This window comes from Lynx rufus, unplaced genomic scaffold (assembly GCF_022079265.1).
Source record: "Lynx rufus isolate CCGP_SWC_20201006 ecotype Redwood Valley unplaced genomic scaffold, mLynRuf1.p SCAF_6, whole genome shotgun sequence".
NCBI classification, from domain to species: domain Eukaryota; kingdom Metazoa; phylum Chordata; class Mammalia; order Carnivora; family Felidae; genus Lynx; species Lynx rufus.
The window spans coordinates 133,804,488-133,816,042 of record NW_025814878.1 but is presented as its reverse complement, the minus strand read 5'-3'; the positions used below and the strand labels follow the sequence as shown (position 1 = coordinate 133,816,042).

The following is an 11,555-nucleotide window of genomic DNA, read 5'->3' as shown; positions in this document are numbered from 1 at the left end:
CCCCCACCTCTTCCCTCCAGGGCACATCTGCAGAGTCCCCAGGCGGGTCGGGAGTGGGTGCCCGTTCCCCCGCGGCCAAAAATGTGTTCCTCGGAAGGCGAAGTTAGCAGGGCTCACCGGTGCCATGAAACGAGGCAGGCTTTTTGCATCTCTGCGAAGTTAGACGGCTTCGGGGGCTCGGGCTAATGTCCCGCTCTCCTCTTTCCCTTGGGAAAATAGAAGAAAATGGGCGGATTTCACCAAAGGTGTTATTATGTATGTCGTTCAGACGGATTTCCCTCCTTTCGAAGCTTCTCCTCCAACAATATTCCCATAATGTGTGTGTGCTGGGCTTCGCACCTTTTATCCCAGGCTCCCGCTCATCTCCGTGTCAGACAGAGGTGAGGGCCGCTGGTTAAGGGGGCACCTTACCCCCCAAACCACACAGGTGTCCGCTCAGCACTGCCAGCCCGGAGTAGGTCGCCATTGATGATGCATCGCCGTCTATACCTTCTGAGACATTTTCTCTTTAATTGATGCTCACTTGGACCTATGATATTTCATTAAGGTCCAGAGGTGCTCATTAAAACGAGCATCGGATAGCATGCTGGATGTGCCTCATTGCTGTGAGTCCAAGAGAGGGCTCTGTGGAACTTGTTATGGAGGGCATTTATAGATTGTTCAATTAGAGGATTAGTGTTGTGCTAAACCATTTTCAGGTTAATCAGTTGTGGGAAACCAGATTCGATGTTTAAGCAGGCTTGAACGATGGTTTCATCGGAAGAAAAGTTGTTAGGCCACTGTAACTTCTCATAAACCCTCTAGCTTGCTAATCGACGGTACTGTACAGTGCGGTGCTCCGATTTTGTTCTGTGCGAGCCTTTCTTCATCTGAATCGTAAGTCCCTTTTGAACAGGCACAGGGTCTTTGTGTGTCTGTGTGGGTCTGTGTTGTGTGTGCCCCCATCCTAAAAGCTTCTGGTGCCACTCTAGGTACCTATCAGCTGCTAAAGAATTTGTTGATGTCAAATTAAAACAAGTTTAAAACAAGTCAAGACTGTTGATCAATCTTGTTGATGTCAAGGTTAAAACAAGTGATTGTCAGCATCTTTAGAATGTCATTGCAATGTGTCATCATAGGGTTCACATCATGGTGACGCATGTAAAAGGTTGTCTCTCTTTACGGAAAAACACTGATATTGCATGTTGATCTGTGACCAGGTTGTGATCAACAACAGGAGGAGCGCTGCAAAGTTCATATGGAATTAGAATGGATACACAGAGCCAATCTGGATGTAATGCTATTGACCTGATAAAGACATGACTTCCAGCCCCGGAATGGCCCTGGCTCCTTTACCGAGAAACATGGGTGGCCCAGATCAGAAGGTCATTTGCCTTTTCCCTTTTCCCTTGGCAATCGCTACTAATTGACTTTTGCCCATGCACATTAACACGACCATGAAGCAGATAGAAGATAAAGTAAGTAAAAACCGTATCATCGGGAAAACTAAGGCACAAATAAGAACTGTTCGCTCATTTGCACCCGGTGTCTGGACCATTTATGAGTAGAAACCATACTACCAAGCTATTATGGATACAAGAAGGCAGGTGTAGGTTGTAGATCTCTAGGAATAGAATGTGCCTGAAACAGATGTGCTCATGTAAAATGCCCAGGACACCCCCTGAGCCTCCTTGAAGGAGAAGTTACCGGAGCACTCTCAAAGCCCCGTACCCTTCTCCATTCGGGCCTCTTATCCTGCCTCATATCACATGCCCCCTTCCGGCCCCATAAAGCGCCTATCCCTAATTCTCCACTCTTCCATGGCCATCTTCTCCAGCGTGCTAAAGGAGTCCACTGATTGTGCACGTGGGCCCTCACCACTGAAGACGTGACCGCTACTGCCAGCCATTACCAAATGGAATCCACTTTATCCAGATGGATAATTTGAGGGCTAGAGGTGTGATGGACTAAATGGAATCATACTGCATTTCTGTGCCTCAGGGCTTTGAACTGTCCATGCCACCCGTGGGCTCCTCTCCTATTCACTCTCAGCCTCTTCGTTTTTCTCTTCTTCCTCTCTGTATCTTATGCTTCTTTTAATTGCCTTTTCCCTCCCTTCTCATTGGTCTGGCCTCGGGTCTGGTGAGGGAAGGGACTTGAGAGGGTACAGGCTCCACGCAAAGCTTTCCTCCAAAGCATGGTCTCCTTCTTGGCATTCACTTTAGGTGTTCACCTTTCTGGTTTTCTTTTTTTTTTTTTTTTAATTTTTTTTTCAACGTTTTTTATTTATTTTTGGGACAGAGAGAGACAGAGCATGAACGGGGGAGGGGCAGAGAGAGAGGGAGACACAGAACCGGAAACAGGCTCCAGGCTCCGAGCCATCAGCCCAGAGCCCGACGCGGGGCTCGAACTCACGGACCGCGAGATCGTGACCTGGCTGAAGTCGGACGCTCAACCGACTGCGCCACCCAGGCGCCCCCACCTTTCTGGTTTTCTAATATTCTTTCCAGTTGTACAAAAGAGAAGTGGGTAGGTTTGGAAAATGATGTCACTGGTTGATTTTTTTTTTTAATCTGATTTTTTTTAATGTCTGTCAACAACATTACATGGAGGCTTAGGGACTCTGGCCAGCCCTAGATTTAATCAGAGCCATTATAGCACAGAAATCTTTTAGCATCATATGGCCCAGCAAGGAAAGAAGTCAAAGAAATGTGTAAATTTGGGATACTTGGGATTAAAACAAATTAAAACATGTATATCAATTCAGTTTAAATGTTGGCTTAAAGGGGCGCCTGGGTGGCTCAGGTCACGATCTCACAGTTTGTGGGTTCAAGTCCCGCATCAGGCTCTGTGCTGACAGCTCAGAGCCTGGAGCCCGCTTCGGATTCTGTGTCTCCCTCTCTCTCTGCCCCTCTCTCACTTGCACTCTGTCTCTCTGTCTCTCAAAAATGAGTAACCATTAAAAAAAAAAAAAACTCACAGTTTGGGGGCACCTGGGTGGCTCAGTCAGTTAAGCATCCAACTTCGGCTCAGGTCATGGTCTCTCTGTTTGTGGGTTTGAGCCCCGCGTCGGGCTCTGTGCTGACAGCTCAGAGCCTGGAGCCTGCTTCGGATTCTGTGTCTCCCTCTCTCTCTGCCCCTCCCCTGTTCATGCTCTGTCTCTCTCTCCTTCAAAAATAAATAAACATGAAAAATTTTTTAACAAAATAAATATTGGCTTAAAAAAACCAGATGAGCGTATTGCTTATCTTTTGCTGTTCCATTTCCTCTTACCTGACCAGCCGAAATGCAGCTAGTGTTGATTAGAAATATCAGCATCTACAGAACATATCATCAGTTTTTATTTGGTACAATAAACCCTCACTCATTCACATGCTTAGAGAAAGTCAAAAGCTTAAATGGAATGCAGCTATATCATTTTTAGTTCCTGTATTGGCTCATACTTAGCACCTATAGGTGTTTGAAAAGACAGTTATTTTTAGTTAACAAAACATTTGTGTGCCGCTGGGTATTTTTTGATGGTTCCTTCTTGTAAGTAAATTAAATACTATTCTTAGAGTAGGGTTTATACCATTCATTTGCTATGTAAAACCGATCTTCCTAGTTGGTGTGAAAGCTCTACTCAAATATATCGCATTTCTCTGATTTCTGAGGCTCCAGAATATAAGCGCCCAAACCTTAGGGACACTGTCTCACCCGCCTCCCCCAAGGCTGCCTTTTGGAAAACAGCCTTCAGCTGCTTGGGACTCAAGTTAGTATTTGCTGGGCTAATTAAGGTTTGACTCCATTCATTTATATGCCAAAATTACTTACCATTTGCCAAGTGCTTTTGAATTTGACGATTAGTTACAAACTGTGCTGAGGGTTTTTTTCCACTTTTATTTTATCCCTCCTTTAACTAATCTAAAAAACTAGTTGATTGCATCCCGTAATGTTAGCAATACGATGTTAAGTGGAGGAAAGTAGAGTTTAAAATGTATCCAGAATTGGGGCGCCTGGGTGGCTCAGTTGGTTAAGCGTCCGACTTCGGCTCAGGTCATGATCTCGTGGCCCCTGAGTTCGAGCCCCGCGTCGGGCTCTGTGCTGACAGCTCGGAGCCTGGAGCCTGCTTCAGATGCTGTGTCTCCCTCTCTCTCTCTGCCCGTCCCCTGCTCATGCTCTGTGTCCGTCTGTCTCTCAAAAATAAATAAATGTTAAAAAAAATTTTAATAAATAAATAAATAAATAAATAAATAAATAAATAAAATAAAACATATTCAGAATTATTCCAATTTTGCAAATATATGTATAGATCTGTGTGAGCTTTAAATATAGATTACACATGATAGATTACATACATGCCAATTTATTTTTTTAAGTTTCTCATATTTCCACATATGAGCACATTTTGTTTTTATTTAAAAAAAAATTTTTTTAACGTTTATTTATTTTTGAGACAGAGAGAGACAGAGCATGAACGGGGGAGGGGCAGAGAGAGAGGGAGACACAGAATCGGAAACAGGCTCCAGGCTCTGAGCCATCAGCCCAGAGCCCGACGTGGGGCTCGAACTCACGGACCGCGAGATCGTGACCTGAGCTGAAGTCGGACGCTTAACCGAGTGAGCCACCCAGGCGCCCCGCACATTTTGTTTTTATATCAGAAAAAGCAGAAGAGTTTAAGTTGCGGGCGCCCGGGTGGCTCAGTCCGTTAAGCCACCAACTCTTGGTTTTGGCTCAGGCCACGATCTTACAGTTCGTGAGTTCGAGCCCTGTGAGCCAACAACAGGGAGCCCGCGTGGGATTCTCTCTCTGACTCTCCCTCTCTGCCCCTCCCCTGCTCACACTGTCTCTGTCTCTCTCAAAATAAATAAACTTAAAAAATGTTTAAGTTGTACAGTAGAAATGTGTGGGGTTTTTATTTTTGTATTTTAATCCCATCGTAGTTAACATACAATGTTAAGCTTTTTATTTTAATTTCAGCATAGTCAACATCTGATGTTATGTTAGTTTCAGGCATACAGACTAGGGATGCTGCACTTCTTTTTTTTTTTTTTTTTTTTTTTTTTTTTTTAAATTTTTTTTTTTCAACGTTTATTTATTTTTGGGACAGAGAGAGACAGAGCATGAACGGGGGAGGGGCAGAGAGAGAGGGAGACACAGAATGGGAAACAGGCTCCAGGCTCTGAGCCATCAGCCCAGAGCCCGACGCGGGGCTCGAACTCACGGACTGAGAGATCGTGACCTGGCTGAAGTCGGACGCTTAACCGACTGCGCCACCCAGGCGCCCCGGGATGCTGCACTTCTGTGCCTTGCTCTGTGCTCATATCCCCATCACCTATTTTGCCCACCCCACCGAGACAGCTGAGAAAAAAAAGTTGTCATTTCTTCTCTCACAGGTGTCTCAACATTTGTAAAGACCCTGTTTGTTTACCAGGGGCTTTCGTGACGTTACTCAGGTTTTTGTCTGTGTGTTTATTTTTGAGAGAGCAAGTGGGGGAGGGGCAGAGAGAGGGGGACAGGGGATCATAAGCGGGCTCTGCGTGGTCGGCACAGAGCCCAACGCGGGGCTCAAACTCACAAACCGCGAGATCATGACCTGAGCCGAAGCTGGGCGCTCAACCGACTGAGCCACCCAGGCCCCCAAACGTTCCTCAGTTTTTAGTGTTTTCTCTTGAGACTTTGTAAAACCAACAGACGAGCAGTTACAGTAGCTTCTGGTCTTTAACAGATGTATACCTCTCAGGTCTTTGGTTGTTTATTAGTGAAGAGAAGAGTGGACCCAAATGGAAAACAGTTACATTTTTAAAATGTGTCCAGGGGGTTAATGTGGAAAGAAAGGCGCCTCATGAACTTGACAGTTGATGTGTCGGCCCCGCCGTTCTCCGTCTGGTTGCCTGGAGCATATTATTTAACCTTGTGCATCAATTCCCTCTTCTGGACACTGTAATATTCATAATACCCACCTCGTGCAGGATTCCTGGGAGGAGCAAATCAGATAATAATGCGTGTGGAAGTGCTCTGAATGATAATCACGTTATTATCACCGCTAGCGTTATTTCCCCGCCCGCAAAGGCAGAAGAGGGAAGACGCAGATGGTCTCTTTATCTGGCACAGGAGCTGGGAAAATCCAGGTTTTCTCTGCTTTGCCCTCCAGCGTGAAGAGTCAGAAGGTAAATATCAGTATTGCTCTTCATAACTAATGGCCTCATAGTTCGTGGCAGGTGATTTCTTGGTTTCTGTTAGCATTTCAGAGACCATTATACACAGCAGCTCTCCTTTGCAGGGGTAGAGAAAACTCATTTTCTAAGGCAAACAGTCTCAAGTCAAGGGTTCGGTCCTGGTGGGATGAAATAAAGAAAGGCAGTTTATCGTTAAGGTAAGCTGGCATTTAAGTACGTGTTGGGAGATTTATCAGAGATGGTGTGGGGGGGGAGGGTCTCGAAGACGTGACGCCCTTTTGCACATCTTTAAATGCCTATAATCGGTCAGAAGCCAAAAGTGGCACCCTAGATGCCTGCAAGTGTTCGAGGTTAACCCCAGCCGCGGGCATTCACCGGATCCGTGAAAGGGATCACACACCGTGAGATTATGACTCTGGGGCTCCGTGGCTCATTGTCCTTCCAGATTTGGGGGCCGTAACTAGGGCGCAGAAGAACGTGTGTTGGAGGTTGGGTTTATTGTCCACCTGGATGGGTGGAGATATTACTGGAAAGGGAGCGGAATGAGAGACGTGACGTTTCCCATTTACCCATCCCTCTGTTACTATTTTCGTCTTGAATATTGCAAAGCAACAGGACTGGAGTTGTAGGGTGGGCAGGTGATCCAAAGTTGGTATAACACAGAGGAAGTAAACTCCCTTCTGCTTTTAATGGCCACTGAGTGATTTGTGGGAGCCACGATTGTAGGGTACGTGAAAGGGGACACACCAGGAAGAGACAGCTGATTTTTTTTTCCCCATTAATCGAATTCAATAAGTGACTTTTGTTGGTTTCGTGCTATCCGTTAGTTTCAGAGGCCTATTCTGCAAAAGCATCTAGGGCTGTTTCATGGCTATAGCATATTGGTTATCTTGCATATGCAGTGAAGCAAAGATGCCTTTTAACATCTCAGATCCTGACTCATCCCCCAAATTTGAAATTTTTTTGCTTCCTGAAACATCAGGGCAAATCGACATAGCTTTATACATCAAACACTAGGATACAGATGAAGACAGGTACCAGCTAATGAACATAGCAGGAAAGAAAATGTTCGCACATCAGTCCAGTACTATGCCTTCTCAGTTTTTTGTTTTTTTTTTGTTTTTAATATCTTACTTCTTGAAAACGTGTGATTTAGCCAATTGGAAGCCTTGGAGTTTCGGAAATTCACAGGCATGTGAAATATAAAACCATATCCATTTAACAAATACTGATGGGCATATAAAATAGAACCTCCATCATCTATCTTTAGAAGTAGAAGATTAAACAGAAGTGTAATTAATTTGCCAACTCTGCTTCCCTGATTGAGACATTTATCACAGTTGATCTTTAATCATTAGGCTCCTTATCTGTGAAATGAAGTCTATTATGACCTCTAAGGTCTATTTGTTATAGAATTAGGTACAGCTCCGTGTCATGCACGTGCACGCACACACACGTGTGCACGCATACGCACACACACACACATAAAGGCTAAAAAACATAGACACTTATTTTTCCCTCATGTAAAAGAGGTTGGAAGGTAGGATTCCAGGAAACATATGGCAGCTACCCAGGCTCAATTCTGTCGTTCTGTTCTGCCATCTTTAGTATATTCCTCGTGCACAAAATGGCTGCCTAAGCTCCAGCCTTCACATTAGCATTCCAGCAAGTGGGAAGAAGGAAGGGAGAAGAAGGGCCTAGACCTCTTTTCAAGGATACTTGCCCAAGGTCCCATAGCACACTTTTGTTTACTTTTGTTTACTGCTGCAAGGGAGGATAAAGATCAAAATGTCTGGCTGCCCAGCCATATGTCTGGTTCAAAATCAAGGTTTCTACTCCCAAGGAAAGGGGAGAGAATGGATATTGGGCAAACAATGATTAGCCATAGGTTTTTAGCCCAAAGAGCCATAATCCCATATTTCTGGGGAATATGTGACGTATGTAGCCAAGTCTGAATGTATGCTGAATGTGTACAAATGGGACACCTCGAACCTCATTGGCCATACATTTTATTGAGACCTGGGATTGTATTTTCAGTCTTGGGATCAGAATCCTTTGGTCGATTGTGTGCATGTGTGTGTGTGTGTGTGTGTGTGAGAGAGAGAGAGAGAGAGAGAGAGAGAATCTCTTCTGCAAGGCGTGATGAATATAAACGCAGTCACTCAGCAATTTATAGCTGCCCTTGTCCCTCTTCCTTCCCCCCAACACACTGTCAGCATACACAGCGTTATCCCACACCTTCAACACTCCCTATGATTAATAGTGACCGGGAAGGGTGTGGTAGCTTTCCAGAAGAGTTGTTTGCATCTGCTAAGGTTACTTGGGGTCACAAAGGCCACTAATAATTGCAACACTGTTGTGTTATGCTACATGGCTTGTCCGTCGAGACGGGTGCAAGGCTGAAGGAGAAAGGGAGAAGATAACTAGAAGTTACAGCTCTCTGGTTTGGGATCTATGCATAAGATCATTCTAGAAAGAAAAGAGGAAAAAAAAATCACACATTCCTATTTTTTAAAGTCCCCCATTTTAGTAGCTGATGGAAACTAGAAGTCTTCTATTCTGGGCCAGAATCTCCACAGGATGTTTGTGCCTATGGTACACGTGGGTTGCTTGAAGGTTTAGGTCTGTTTTATCTGCGGCATGCGTATGTTCAAGTGTGTGAGATTTCTTGATCAATCGACAGAATCCAAACGTCCCTTTTGTTATATTCTAAGTCCGTTCCTGCACCTGGTGGTAACAAAGAGGTCAGCTGCTAGGGTGCCCGAGCCGGAATTCAGCTAGGGGACAGTTTCTGGATTCATGTGAATTGCTTGTGTGATATAATGTCGTTTCCTAGGAAACTGCCAGCATCCAGCTAACCTCCAGGAGGGCAAGCGGTCAGGAAGGTGGAGGTGCTGTCAGCACCGTTCTTATTGTTGTTTTTAACAGGCAGACATGTCATGAAAACTCATCATAGAGGTCCCCTTTTCCATACCTCAGCGAAGCCGCCTCAGGAATAAAAGGTGAATATCTGAGATTGTGTCTTTAAAGGGTGTTATTGGTCTGATCAAGATTTAGCCACAAAAATAAACATAATCCCTGATGCTGAGAAAAGGTCAGAAAGAGTTGGCACTCAGAAGAACAAATGAAGAAGCAGAAAATAATTTTCTTTTTCACACTGGTGGAGATGGGGAGCGGACATAGATAGGACTCTCGGGGGATCCAGCCCAGGCAGGTATGTGAGTGCGTGGGATTAATGTCTAGACGCAGACGGAAGTAATTCCGTGTAAATGCAGAGAAGCTCCAGGAGGTTCCTAGAGCGGGAGAAAGGGAAGGAAAAGATCACTTAAATATGAGGTCAACCCAGATTGCTTGGGTCCAGCAAGATTCCCACGGTCTTACCCAGACACAGCTCTAAACCATTGGCAGCATTGAATGCACTCTCTGGACGACAGTCTGTTCTATGAATTGAGCAGGATTGACAAAGAGGTGAAAAGTGAAATAATTTTTCGAGAAATTTTCCATTTGGTTTTGTCATAATTTTCTTCGACGCACAGATCTGGCTAAGCCCTAGGTAGGTTAAACGCCCAAATGTCATTTAGATGTTTCTGGAGTATAAAGCAAATACTGAAAACCAGTCATGCAGAGGCACCTGGGGGGGCTCAGCAGGTTAAGCGCCCGACTCTTGATTTCAGCTCAGGTCTTGAGCTCACGGTTCGTGGGTTGGAGCCCCGTGTTGGGCTCTGTGTTGATAGCAGCATGGAACCTGCTTGGGATTCTCTCTCTCTCTCTCTCTCTCTCTCTCTCTCTCTCTCCCTCTCCCTCTGCCCCAGTCACCTATCTCTGTCTGAAAATAAATAAATACACTTGAAAAGAATATATAAAAGAAAAACAAAAGAAGAAAATCAACCATGAATTTGAGTCCTCCTTGCTCTACTATTAACAAAAAACAAAAACAAAAACAAAAACAAAAACAGGGGCTCCTGGGTGGCTCGGTCGGTTGAGCGTCTGACTTCGGCTCAGGTCATGATCTCACAGTTTGTGGGTTCGAGCCCTGCATTGGGCTCTGTGCTGACAGCTCGGAGCCTGGAGCCTGCTTTGGATTCTGTGTCTCCCTCTCTCTGCCCCTCCCCTGCTCACACTGTCTCTCTCTCTTCCTCAAAAACAAATATAAAAAAAAAAAAAAAAACTCAGTGCTGAGACAACACATCTGTGCTTTCTTCCCACCCGTGCACACTTCTAGCTTAGCACCCATCATGCCGGAAAGACAGGAGGAGCTACATTCAGTCACTATGCTTTCCCTCTGCCCCCCGCTTCTGATTTGAAGGAGACAGGGCACCAGGTCAGGTTCTATGTCCTATCCCACAATTGTAATGGTCCCCCTCATTCATACAACGTTTGTCAACACCAATGAACGGACCCTTCTACTGTCATAAATGGGATGAAAGAAGAAGGTTACTAATGAACAGTGTGGTATTTATCTTCTGCCATAACTTTCTATCGGGCTAAAAACCTGGGTCCCTGCAACATTAGAGGCACAAGTATCTTTGAGAAGTAGAGGCAAGCCATCTTTATTCTCACGGCCTAAAAACATCTAGAACTTTGGCATGAAATCATTTCAAACATGGTGCCCCACGCTTAGTCAACTATAGGCTATTCAACTTGGGGAATTATTTTTTGTAAACTGGAGAGTCAGACTCGCGGTGTGTCAGCTGCCCAAGTGCCAGTGTTTCGTGTAATTAAAATGCCAACAGGTCCTAAGTCATCATGCGGGGTCCTCATTTAATAGACTCTAGCTATCGAACTTAGGGAACCAGACACTTTCAAGTTCTGAGCTTAGAAATTAAAGCTAACTCCTGCTGCCGAAATGCCTTGTCTCATCATCAGAATGATTTCTAGGGCCTGCCTCACATGGATGCCCCGAGAAATTCCCTTCAGCTTGGCCGTATTAGGTAGGGGCTGTATTTCAAACAGATCTCCCCGCAAAAAGATCTCATCAGGCGTCGGGGCCCCAACGTCAGCGACCTGTGGTGCTGGGAGTTGTCTCAGCCAACCCCTCATCTGAATCCTGTCACCCTTTACGTGGGTAACATGAAATGCTTACCACCTCGGAGCGCCTGGGTGGCTCAGTGGGTTAAGCGTCCGACTCTTGATTTTAGCTCAGGTCACGATCTCACGGTCCATGAGTTTGAGCCCCGCGTCGGGCTCTGTGCTGATGGCTCAGATACCTGGAGCCTGCTTCCGATTCTGTGTCTCCCTCTCTCTCTGCCCCTCCCCCACTTGCAGTCTCTCTCTCTCTCTCTCTCTCTCTCTCTCTCTCTCTTTCTCAAAAAATAAATAAACATTAAAAAAATTGCTTACAAACTCCTAACTCCACTCTCCACCCCAGGCCAACCCAAGAAGCAAAACAGGATGGAGAGAAGGCTGGTTGAGAGGAGG

At 45.3% G+C, this 11,555-nt stretch overlaps 1 protein-coding gene across 7 annotated transcripts in view; it reads left to right on the top strand.

The window, feature by feature from the left end:
• The window catches only part of ATXN1 (ataxin 1), a 412,814-nt gene that overhangs the window by 353,700 nt on the left and 47,559 nt on the right, over window positions 1-11,555 (top strand). The window lies entirely within an intron of this gene.